General features: G+C 37.7%; 1 pseudogene; it reads right to left on the bottom strand.

Moving 5' to 3' along the window:
• Positions 1–717: 717 nt before the first annotated feature.
• Positions 718–11,530, bottom strand: LOC119242213 (olfactory receptor 1571-like; annotated as a pseudogene).
• Between the last annotated feature and the right edge of the window lie 328 nt (positions 11,531–11,858).

Consider the following 11,858-nt stretch of genomic DNA (forward strand, 5'->3'; position numbering starts at 1 on the left):
CCTGATAGTTGTTGTGAGAGTGTCTTGCCACATTTAGGGATCACAAGGGGGCACTGGAACCACAGTATAACTCTGGTCAGTAACAAGTCTTAGGGTCTCACCATAAGTAATGTCAGCTAAGTGCTGCTACCTCCTAGACAATAGTAGCATTATCAACAGATTGAGACTTAAAGTGGACAGTGTAAATGTGTACATTATCAGGAGGAGTAGTATAGGTGGTGATGTAAAAAATAATAATAAGCCCAAAATGAAAAATGAAGTTTGACATTTTCCTCCACAATTAAATTATGTAATTGGACATAGTTTAAAGTATAGTTTTCTAATGAGCAATAGAATTCTTGACTATTATTTCAGGAATAAGTAGGTTAAAAATACTTGGCATGATGGATTTCATTTGAGAAGAATTAAATTTTAGGAAATCTAAGTAGCTCCATGAAAGACATGGAAAATCAAAACATTTCTGGGCTAAAGTTGGGGATAAAATCTTCAGGGAATATATGAAAATCGATAAAAACAAAAATCTGTCTACATATAAACAGAGCAGAAACTTAATGGAGTTAACTAAAAACAGATGAATTCAGATAAATTTAAAGTCCAGCAAGAAAGCAGCAGGCACAAGTTTGACTTCCACCATGTAATCAGAGAATAGCAATTCAGGTTCTGAGACTTTTGAGCCTTGCCAGTATGGGCACTTCTTCAATCCCATATTTTTGGCTCTTATGCAGCTTCTATCAAAAAGAGTCTTTTCAGATCCCTCTTTAGGTCTTTGTTCCTCAGACCAGAGATGAAAGGATTTATTCTGGGTGTGGCCATAGTGTACATCACTGAAGTTGTCAGTTGAGTGTGAGCAGTGAGTAAAGAAAGAACTAAGGATTAATCCTAGGAGTGTATATTAACAAAGATGCATTAATGAAGATGATGATGATGATGAAGAAGATGATGAGGATAATGATACAATAGAGAGGTGAGACACACAGGTGCAAAATGCTTTATATCTTTCCAATCTGATGGGACTGATGTGTTAATACTATATTAGAATATGAGTAAAGCATACCAGCGAATGGACCAAAACCCAGAAGCCCAGCTCCATAATATGTCACCATGTCACAAGTAAAGTTGTCTGAACAGGAAAGATGGACCTCCTGGTTGAGTTAACATGAAATATGGGTATTCCCAAGGCTTCACAGAAGGCTACATGCAACACCACTCAGTGTGTAACAACAAATGAGGGCACTGAGGATCCAGGACACCAGCATGAGCAGCCCACAGATCAGGAATTTCATGGTGACTGTGTAATGCAGGGGGTGATAGGTGGACTCAAAGTAATATTATACCACTCACAGGAGAAAATCCTGCAGGGAGCATGACCAAGTACCTGTGGTGATGCAGACTGCATGGGTTAGGACTGCTTTATTTCTAGATGTTCACCAACATCTTTGGGGTGGTGTCTGAAGTGAAGCAGATGTCAGCAAACATACTGGAAAGGAAGAAACACATGGCGTGTGGAGATGTGAATCAGAGCTGGCAGCCAAGATGAAGAGCAGGGTTCCTGTCACAGTGATCAGGAACATGGAAAGAAAAAGCCTACATATGCGGGGCTGCAGTTCTGGTTCTTTTGGTGATCCTACAAGTGAAAATTCTGAAATTTGTCTACCACTCCCTGGTTTCAAGTAATACAGGTGACTACCAGGAGAGAAACAAATAACATGACTAATTTTCACAAAAACTAGCCATACAAACAGTTGAAATTCTACTATGTCTTTTATTTTCAGATTTTTGCATGGAACTATGCTCTACACAACAACTGTGCATCTCAGAACAGAAATTTCTGCCCACCCCAAACTACTTCCCAAGTGGTTGTATATTTGACAGTTTTAATAAGAAGTTCTGTCACTGTGGGGAATGTGTATTGTGTAATGAGTGAATTCAATACAGAATACATGATGATAAGAAACCAGAGTTACTGCAGTTCACTGATGGGAAGAAAATAAGAAAATACCAAATGCATAGAAATTATATGATGTTGGTCGGTGCTATAAAAAGAAATCATATCTGAAGAAGAGAGTGTATGGGGGTGCTATTTTATACTGAGTGTTCAGGTGATCAGCAAATATTTGATCAAATAACATAATTAAGAGAAAGGAGGATGGGCCTCCCCAGTGATGCATCAGGTTGAATGCCACACTGTGAAGCTGTCTGCAGCCTCTGCAGTGCAGGTTCAATTCCCAGCCAGCCAGGGAGATACCCACATGGCACGGCAGACCTCCCCTGCCTCGTCCACTGCTCCCCTCAGCAGTGTCTTCAGTCCATCTGCCTGTTCTGCTCTCCACTCCGTCTCCGGTGAATTCTCTTACCCTCCTGCACCTCTGGCCTATACCCAAGTTCTTGTATAAATAAATATTTTCAAAAAAAAGAGAAAGAAAGGAGGAGAAGTCCTCCCTGGTGGATCAGGGATTAAAATCTCAGAGCTATCAAGCAACCGACATCCACTGTGGCATGAGCTCCATCCATGGCCAATGAACTAGCACAGATGGCACAATAGACCTCTCCTGTCTTCACCATTGTTCCCCTCAGCAGTGTATTTCAGTAGATCTGCCTATTCTGCCTCTGGTAAATCCTGTGAACTCCCACACCTCTCACCCAAACACCAGTTCTTGTATGCATATATAAATATAATAAATATTTAAAAAAATAGAGAAGGCAGGAAATATGAGGTGTGCTGAGTATTATACTGGATGGAGAAAAATGCTAAGGGAATGACCCTGAGAGAGATACTTTTCTCAGAAAATCATGGGTCTATAGGAAGCCAATGTGAGGGGAATGAGCAAGAGGGAGAGTTATGAGGGATGTAGTGAGAGAATGTGGAGGAATGAGGTGCCCTCCTTACTGCTGCTTAAATGTTAAATCACATGGAGTCCATAACTTGTGTTGTTTCTATGTTTATTATTTAATTGTAATAGAATCTTGTAATTAGAAATGGATCCATCACTCCTTTTGTCATATGTGATTTAATATTGTGGCACCTATATTTTAAAGTTCATATTTTGGTATGAAAAATAAATCATGTCCCCCTGCCCTAAGGACTGATCATGCCTCATAGAGTGTGCATACAAACACACACACACACAGAGCAGGTGATGACCACCTGGGGCCATGTGACTACCAGGCTTTCTTCACCCTCAATCATAATAACTAGGAATACTATACCTGAGCCATGTTCTCAGCAGCAGAGCATGATCCCCACAGAGTGTAGCAAGGGCATCCAGTTGTGAGTCACCACCTATAGAAACAAAAACAAAAGCAAAAACAGAATTCTGTTTTAATATGACATCTTGTGTCCTGTATTGAAAAAAACATAAAGGGCAACAAAAACAACAAAAAAATGAGAGAAAAGAAATCATTGGATAGAAGGGGAAAGGAAATAAATAACCACAGGTGGTCCCTGAGAACTGTGATGAGTAGAAATATCCTTAGTTTTGGCAACATTCCAATACCAGTGTTAGCCCCTTCATGCCCCCCAAAATTAATAAAGTAGAAAAAATTCTGCTTATCTAAAAATTGGTGCTACCTTTATAATATCCTACAGAATGAATATCCCACTAGAATATGAACAAAGGGAGTAAACTCACATCTAAAAAAGGACACAAAAATCCAAGTAAAGGGAGAAAAGTTTGTTTTTCTGTTTGTTTTTTGTTGTTATTGTGTTAGGTTGTTTTGCTTATTTTTATTGACACATCATTGGTTTACACTGTTTGTAATTTGGAAGTATAGGACTCCCCCTTCCAGTGATGTTATAGTAGTGTTCCTACCAACAAACCACCCACAGTCCCCACTTTGTTGTGTCCCTACCTCCTTCTCTCCCCCTCTGAATGCCTCAGTACTGTGATGTGCTTTCAAGACCTAGTTTTCAAGTTTGTCTTTATCTGATCCTTTTTCTGGTTTAGCTATATTCAAAATATAAGTGACACCAGTTGTATTTGTCTTTCTCCTTTGAACTTACTGTGTTTACTGTAAATGCTTTCTGCTCCTTCTATGTTGCCACAAATGGCATGAGTTTATCTTTTTGATCACTGAGTAGTATCCCATTGTGTATATATACCACATCTTGAAGCATTCATCTGTTTTTGGGCACTTAGGTTGTTTCCATAATTAGGCTACTGTAAACAATGCTGCATAAACATGAAGGTTTCATTTATCTTAGAATTAGATATTTTGTGATATTGAATATCACAATAGGAGTGGAATTTCTAGGTTGTATACATTTTAATATTTTGAAAAACATCTATACTGATATCCATAAGGGCTGGACCAGTTTACATTTTCACCAGGAGTATAAAAGCATTCCTGTTTATCCGCATCCTCACCAACACTTTTTGTTTTGGGTCTTTTTGATATGGGCCATTCTCAAACTGGTGAGGTGTTACCTCATTGTGGCATTGATGTGCATTCCTCTGATTGTAAGTAATGATGAACATTTTTTCATGGATCTGTCAGCCATCTGCCTATTCTCTTTTGAGAATTCCTTATTTAGCTAACCTGCCCAATTTGTCATTGGATTCTTTATTTTCTTTTTGTTGAGTAACATAAGTTTGTATGGATCTTGGATATTAGCCCCTTTTCAGTTATATGATGTGAAAATATTTTCTCCCAGTTGGTAGCGTGTGTTTTGACTTAGTGATAGTTTCTTTTGCTGGGCAGAAGCTTTTTAGTTTGATGTTGCCCTACTTGTTTATTTTCCTTTTTTGTTTTCATTGCTGTTGGAGTGAGTCCCCTAAGACAACACTGAATTGAATGTTATGGAGTGTTTTGACTCTTTTCTTCTATGAATTTTATGGTCCCAGAGCTGACATCCTAGTCTTGGTTCTGCTACCAATTAATGTTTGTGTATGGTTAAGGTAAGTGGTCTGGTTTCATTCTCTTGATATGGCAGACCAATTTCCCCAACACCATTTGTTGAAGTGGTTTTTCATAACCCACTGCATACTCTTGGACCCTTTGTGATAAATTAGCTGTCAATATGAGTGTGAGTTTGTTTCTTGGCCCTTCAATTCCATTCTATTGATCTATAATGCTATTTTTATTCAATTCCATACAATTATGAATATTATGGTTTTGTAGTATATTTTGATGTCTGGGAGTATAACACCTCCATCTTTGTTTTGTGTTTTTTTTTTTTTTTCAGAATTGTTTTTCCTATTTGTGGTCTTTTGTGGTGACACATAAATTTCAGTAATGTTTGTTGATTTCTTTGAAGTATGTTATTGAAACTTTATTAAGGATTGTATTGAGCCTATTTGTTTCATTGTGTGAGGTGTTTTTTTTTTTTCCATTTATACAAGCACTGGGTACAGTCTGAAGTGTGGGAGAGTAAGATAATTCACCAGAGCCAAAGCAGAGAGCAGAATAGGCAGAGTGATGAAGTACAGTGCTGAGAGGAGCAGCGGGAGACAGGAGAGGTCTGTGTGCCATGTGGGACCCTCGCCCAGTGGCCGGGGTTCAAACTGGTGCTGCAGAGGCTGCGGGCAGCCTGGCATCCCAGCCCTCAAACGCTGCACCACCAGGGAGGCCCTGAGGTGGTCTTTTTAACAATGTTGGTTCTTTTGATTCATGAGTCCTGGACATCTTTCCATTTATTTTTGACTCCATTTTCTTTTAATAATGTCTTAGGATTTTCATGATGGATGTCCTTCACATTCTTTTACTTTTTTCTTTAGGTTTCTCTTTTTTTTCATCAATATTAACTGGTTTTGTTGCCTAGATCTATTTTTCTTCCATGATTATCTCCAATTATTCTTTTGATTTCTGTCGTATCTGTTGTAATTTCTCCTCTTTCATTTATGAACCTATTTATTTGTGTTTTCTCCTGTTTTTTTTTTTTTTTCCTTGTGATCCTGGCTATGGTTTGTCTATACTGTTTATTATATTGAAGAATAAACATTTGTTTTTGTTGATCTTTTGGATTTTTTTTTAATTTCTGTTGCATTTATTTCTGCTTTAATTTTTATTATTTCCTTTCTTCTACCATTTTTTGAAGGTTTTTGTTGTTAATTTTCTAGTTCTTTAAATGGGAGATTAGGTTTTTACTTTGAGTTCTTTCTTGATTCTTGATGTGAGGCTATATTACTGTATACTTTCATTTTATTTTTGCTTTTGCTGCGTCCCATACATTCTGGAAAAATGTGTTCTCATTGCCGTTCATCTCTAGGTGTTTTTTTTTTTTAACAGTCTTGCCAATTAATGTTTTATTTCCCACATCATTTTTTTTCATTTTTGTGACTCATGGGTGGGCACAAATTTAAGCACACTTTTTTAAAAAAAATTGAGAATGGTATCTAAAATTTCCCATCATTTTTTTCTTATATAACACTACTGAGTTAATATCCTATTCCATTAAATAATATTTAGTAATATGGACTTACCATTTCTTTGGGTTTTTTTAAAGTAAAAAATGCATTTTTTAAGATTTATTTTATTTATACAAGAACCTGGGTACAGGCCAGATGTGTGGGAGTGTGAGAGGATTCATCAGAGACAGAGGAGGGAACAGAACAGTTAGAATGACCAAAATATACTGCTGAGGGGAGCAGCAGGTGAGCCAGGAGAGGTCTGGCGTGCCGTGTAGGTTGCTCTGCAACTGGCTGGTATCAAACTGGTACTGCAGAGGCTATGGACAGCTTCACAGCTCTGCACTCAACTCTGTGCAGCCTATTACTATTTTTGCAAACTAAAATTATATTTTTTTAGAATAATTTTATATATTTTTTTACATCATTGATAATTTTTTAAGATTTATTTATTTATTTATTTATACAAGCACTGGGTACAGTCAGAAGCACAGGAGGGTGAGAGAATTCGCCAGAGCCAAAGCGGGGAGCAGAACAGGCAGAAGGACCGAAGTACACTGTTGAGGGGAGCAGCAGGCAGCAGGAGAGGTCTGTGCGCCATGTGGGACCCTCGCCGGTGGCCGGGGATCGAACCGGCGCTGCAGAGGCTGCAGGCAGCTTCGCAGCCCAGGCTCAACCGCTGCGCCACTAGGGGAGGCCCATCATTGATAATTTTTAAACAATATTTACTTCTCCCACACCCCTCAGATATATTCCCCACAGAATTTCCTTCCCCAATGAAACCATGCACAATCACTTCAGTCCCCTGTGCTACTCCCTCCCTCCCTCTGATAACTCACACCCATTCTCCCCTGCAGTATTTCTCTGATTTATAATTGTCTGTTTTTGCTTTGTTGTGTTTTATACTGTTATTATTTTTATACATTGATGTCTTATTTGGTTCCCCCATATTCCTCCTATTAGTGAAACCATCCGATATTTTTTTTCTTTTTCCTTCTGTCTTATTTCACTGAGCATAGTTCCTTCTAGCTCCATCCCATGTTGCTGCAAATGGCATGAGTTTATCTTTTTTGGTTGCTGAATAATATTCCATTGTACATATATACACCACATCTTCTTGATCCAGTCATCTATTTTGGGGCATTTGGGTTGTTTCCAGGTTTTACCTACTGTAAATAGTGTTGCAATAAACATAGGGATGTGTGTATTCTTTTGAATCAATGATTTTGTCCTTTGGGTAGATTCCTAAGAGTGGAATGCTGGGTCATATGGTAGCTCCATTTTTAGAAGACTGAGAAATCTCAGTCTTCTGCACAACACACTTCTACACAATCTCACAGTTCTGCACAATAACACTTGCTGCTTGTTTTTTTTTTTTTTTTTTTTGATATGTACCATGCTTACTGGTATAAGGTGGTATCTCAATGTGGTTTGGATTTGTATTTCCCTGATGATAAGGAATGTTGAACATTTTTTTTTCATCTTTGGAGAAATGTCTTTTAAGTTCTTCTGCACATCTCTTGACTGGATTATTTACTTTGTTTTTGATGATTCATGTGAGTTCTTTCTGTATCTTTGTGATCAGTCCCTTATCAGTTTATGGAGCACAAAGATTTTTTTTTTTCCCAATCAGTGGGGTGTCTCCCTGTTTTGGTTAATGTCTCTTTTGCAGCTTTTCAGGTTGATGTAATCCCAGGTGCTTAACTTTTCCTTGACTTTCTTTGCTTGGGTTATGAGTCTCTAAAGATGTTACTGAGATGTATGTCATGTAGAGTTTTACCTATATTTTCCTCTATGTTTTTTATGGTTTCAGGTCTTTTGTCCAGTTCTTTTATCCATTTTGAGTCGATTTTTGTGCATGTGAAAGATAGTGGTCTAGTTTCATTTTTTTGCATGTGGTGGTCCAGTTTTCCCAGCACCATTTACTGAACAGACTGTCCATGTTCCATTTCATAGTCTTTGCTCCTTTGTCAAAGATTAGTTGTTCATATAAGTGTGGCTTTATTTCTTGGCTCTCTGTTCAATTCCATTGGTCTGTGTGTCTGTTCTCATTTCAAAACCAAACTGTTGTTTATTGTTTTGTTTATTTTAATAAAGATTTATTTATTTATTTATACAAGCATTGGGTACAGTCAGAAGCACAGGAGGGTGAGAGAATTCACCAGAGCCAGAGTGAGGAACAGAACAGGCAGACTGATGATACACTGCTGAGGGGAGCAGCGGGTGGCAGGAGAGGTCTGCGTGCTGCGTGGGACCCTCACCCCATGGCTGGAGATCAAACCATTACTGCAGAGGCTGTGGGCAGCTTCGCAACACAGCGCTCAACCACTGTGCCACTGGGAAGCCCCAATACCAAACTGTTTTAATTATTATGGCTTTGTAGTATAGCTTGAAGTTCAAAAGTGTGATACCTCTTTTCTCCTTTGTTTTCATCAGTAGGGCTTTGGCTCTTTGCATTTTTTTGTGGTTCCATATGAATTTCATCAATATTTGTTCTATTTCTTTGAAGAATGTGATTGAGAGTTTTATTGGAATAGCGTTGAATCTGTCTATTGCTTTTGGTAGCATGGACATTTTAATAATGGTAATTCTGATCCATGAACAGGGGATGTCTTTCCATTTCTTTGTGTCTTCTTCAGATTGATTGTTTGTATATAGGAAGGCTACTGATTTTTGTCTTCTTCAGATTGATTGTTTGTATATAGGAAGGCTACTGATTTTTGTGTGTTGATTTTGTATCCTGATACTTTACTAAACTGGTTGATTATTTTGAGTAGTTTTTCTGTGGAGTGTTTAGGGTTCTTTATGTATATTATATTGTCTGCAAATAGTGATAGTTTTACTTCTTATTTCCCTGTTTGGATTCCTTTTATGCCTTTCTCTTGTTTTATTGCCCTGGCGAAGACCTCCATATTTTTGGAGTGGAGGTTTAGTCATAATGAAATTCCAGAGTTTTTGAAAAAACAAAAAAAAAAGAGGGGAATGGAAGCATCACACTCCCAGACTTCAAACTATTCTACAAATCTAAAATCATCAAAACTGCATGGTATTGGAACAAGAACAGACACACAGACCAATGGAAACAAATAGAAAATCCAGAAATAAACCCACAGATTTATGGTCAACTAATCTTTGACAAAAGAGCAAAGACTATGCACTGGAGCATAGAAAGTTTGTTCAATAAATGGTGCTGGGAAAATTGGGTTGCTACCTGCAAAAGAATGAAGCTTGACTGCTACCTCACACCATGCACAAAAACCAACTCAAATGGATTAAAGAACTAGACATAAGACCTGAAACCATAAAATACATTGAAGAAAATATAGGCAAAACACTACATGACATGCACCTCAAAGACAACTTTACAGACACATCACCCAAAGCAGTGATAGTGAAGGCAAAGATAAACAGCTAGGACTACATCAAATCAAAGAGCTTCTGCACAGAAAAGAGACAATAACCAAAACAAAGAGAAACCCCACCTACTGGGAGAAAATTTTTGCACACAATACTAAAGGACTGATCACAAAATCTACAAAGAGCTGATGAGACTCAACAAAAACAAAGAAATTAATCCAATCAAAAATGGGCAGAAGAGCTAAAAAGAAATTTCTCTGAAGAGGAAATGCAAATGGCCAACAGGCATATGAAAAATTGTTCAACCTCACTTGTAATCAGGGAAATGCAAATAAAAACTACACTGAGATACCATCTTGCACCAGTGAAAAAGACACATATCAAAAAAAAAAATAGCAACAACAAATATTGGTGAGGTTGTGGAGAAAAAGGAACTCTCCTGCACTGCTGGTGGGAGTGCAAACTGGTCCACCCACTATGGAGAGCTGTGGGAGATTTCTTGACTACTAAACATTGAGCTTCCATATGATCCAGCAATTCCACTCCTAGGTATTTACCCAAATGACACAGAAACAGTAATTCCAAAGGGCAACTGCACCCCTGTGTTTATAGCAGCACTATTTACAATAGCTAAGCTATGGAAGCAACCCAAATGCCCAAAAATAGATGACTGGGTCAAGAAGATGTGGTACATATACACAATGGAATATAACTCAGCAATCAAAAAAGATAAACACATCCAGTTTGCAGCAACATGGTGTGGTTGGTTTTCCATAGGAGTAGCAGAACTTGGTGACTTTTTTTTTTTTTTTGGAAATAAAGTTGAGAGATATTCATTCTTACAAATACTAATGGGAATTTAGCAGTGATATGTTTGGGAGAACAGTTTTGGGACTATGCATTAAAAATCTTAATACTCTTGGAACTCTTGTGCACTGTTGGTGGGAGTGCAAACTGGTCCAACCACTATGGAGAGCTGTGTGGAGATTTCTGGACCTACTAAACATAGAGCTTCCATATGATCCAGCAATTCCACTCCTAGGTATTTACCCAAAGGACACAGAAACATCAATTCCAAAGAGCACCTGCACTCCTATGTTTATAGCAGCACTGTTTACAATAGCTAAGCTTTGGAAACAGCCCAAATGCCCAAAAATAGATGACTGGATCAAGAAGATGTGGTACATATATACCATGGAATATTACTCAGCATTCAAAAAAGATAAACACATGCAATTTGCAGCAACATGGATGGCACTGGAAGGGATCATGCTCAGCGAAATAAGCCAAAAAGAAAAAGAAAAATACCGGATGGTCTCACTCATAGCAGGAATCTAGAAAACTTAAATAAGGGACCAGGAAAATGAATATAAGAAAGTGAAAATCAAAATCAACAAAAAACTATGAACCAGAGACACTTTTTGGGGGGTGGGGGGCGGGAGGGGAAGGATTGGGGTCAGAATGGGGCGTTTGCAATTGTATGGGGGAATATAAAAATAAAATTTAATATTTAAAAAAAAAATAAAAGCAGCGAGTGAAAAAAAAAATCTTAATACTCTTTTTAGGCTGTAGTTTTAATTCATTTTTAAGTTAAATTTTATTGATTTGCCATTCATTTACAAGCGTATGTAATATCAAGTATCATAGGCCATCACAAACAGGAGAAAGTTGTCTAACCCAGCAAACAGTGTGGAAAAATACACCTGGGTGATGCACCCTTCATAAGTAATGATTTTGCTCTGTGTCTGGATGTTCACCAACATGTTTGGGATGGTGGTAGAGATGAAACAGATGTCAGCAAAGGACAGGTTGGAGAGGCAGAAGTACATGTTCCAGGTAAAGGGGAAATAACAAGACTTATTTCAAAAATGTGTATCACTAACCTTCTTGAAATGCTTACATTTATATTTTTGTAAGTATTTAATTATAATATTCTCTGTATGGTTTCCTTAGATAGTGCTCAGTGATACCTCTAATAGAGCTTTTTGGCCCAGTCATTTTGTTTTTCCTGCACGATCATGTGTTAAACAGCTTTAATAATAAATTATTTTATTTCAGGAATTTATCAATAAATTGAATCCTGACTGTTATTTAGGTACTTCTAGACAATGACTTAAGGCATTTTAGTATAAATTCCAATTCAATGGTGGAGTAAGA

This window comes from Talpa occidentalis, unplaced genomic scaffold (assembly GCF_014898055.3).
Source record: "Talpa occidentalis isolate TD23 unplaced genomic scaffold, MPIMG_talOcc4v2.1 talOcc4.12, whole genome shotgun sequence".
NCBI classification, from domain to species: Eukaryota; Metazoa; Chordata; class Mammalia; order Eulipotyphla; family Talpidae; genus Talpa; species Talpa occidentalis.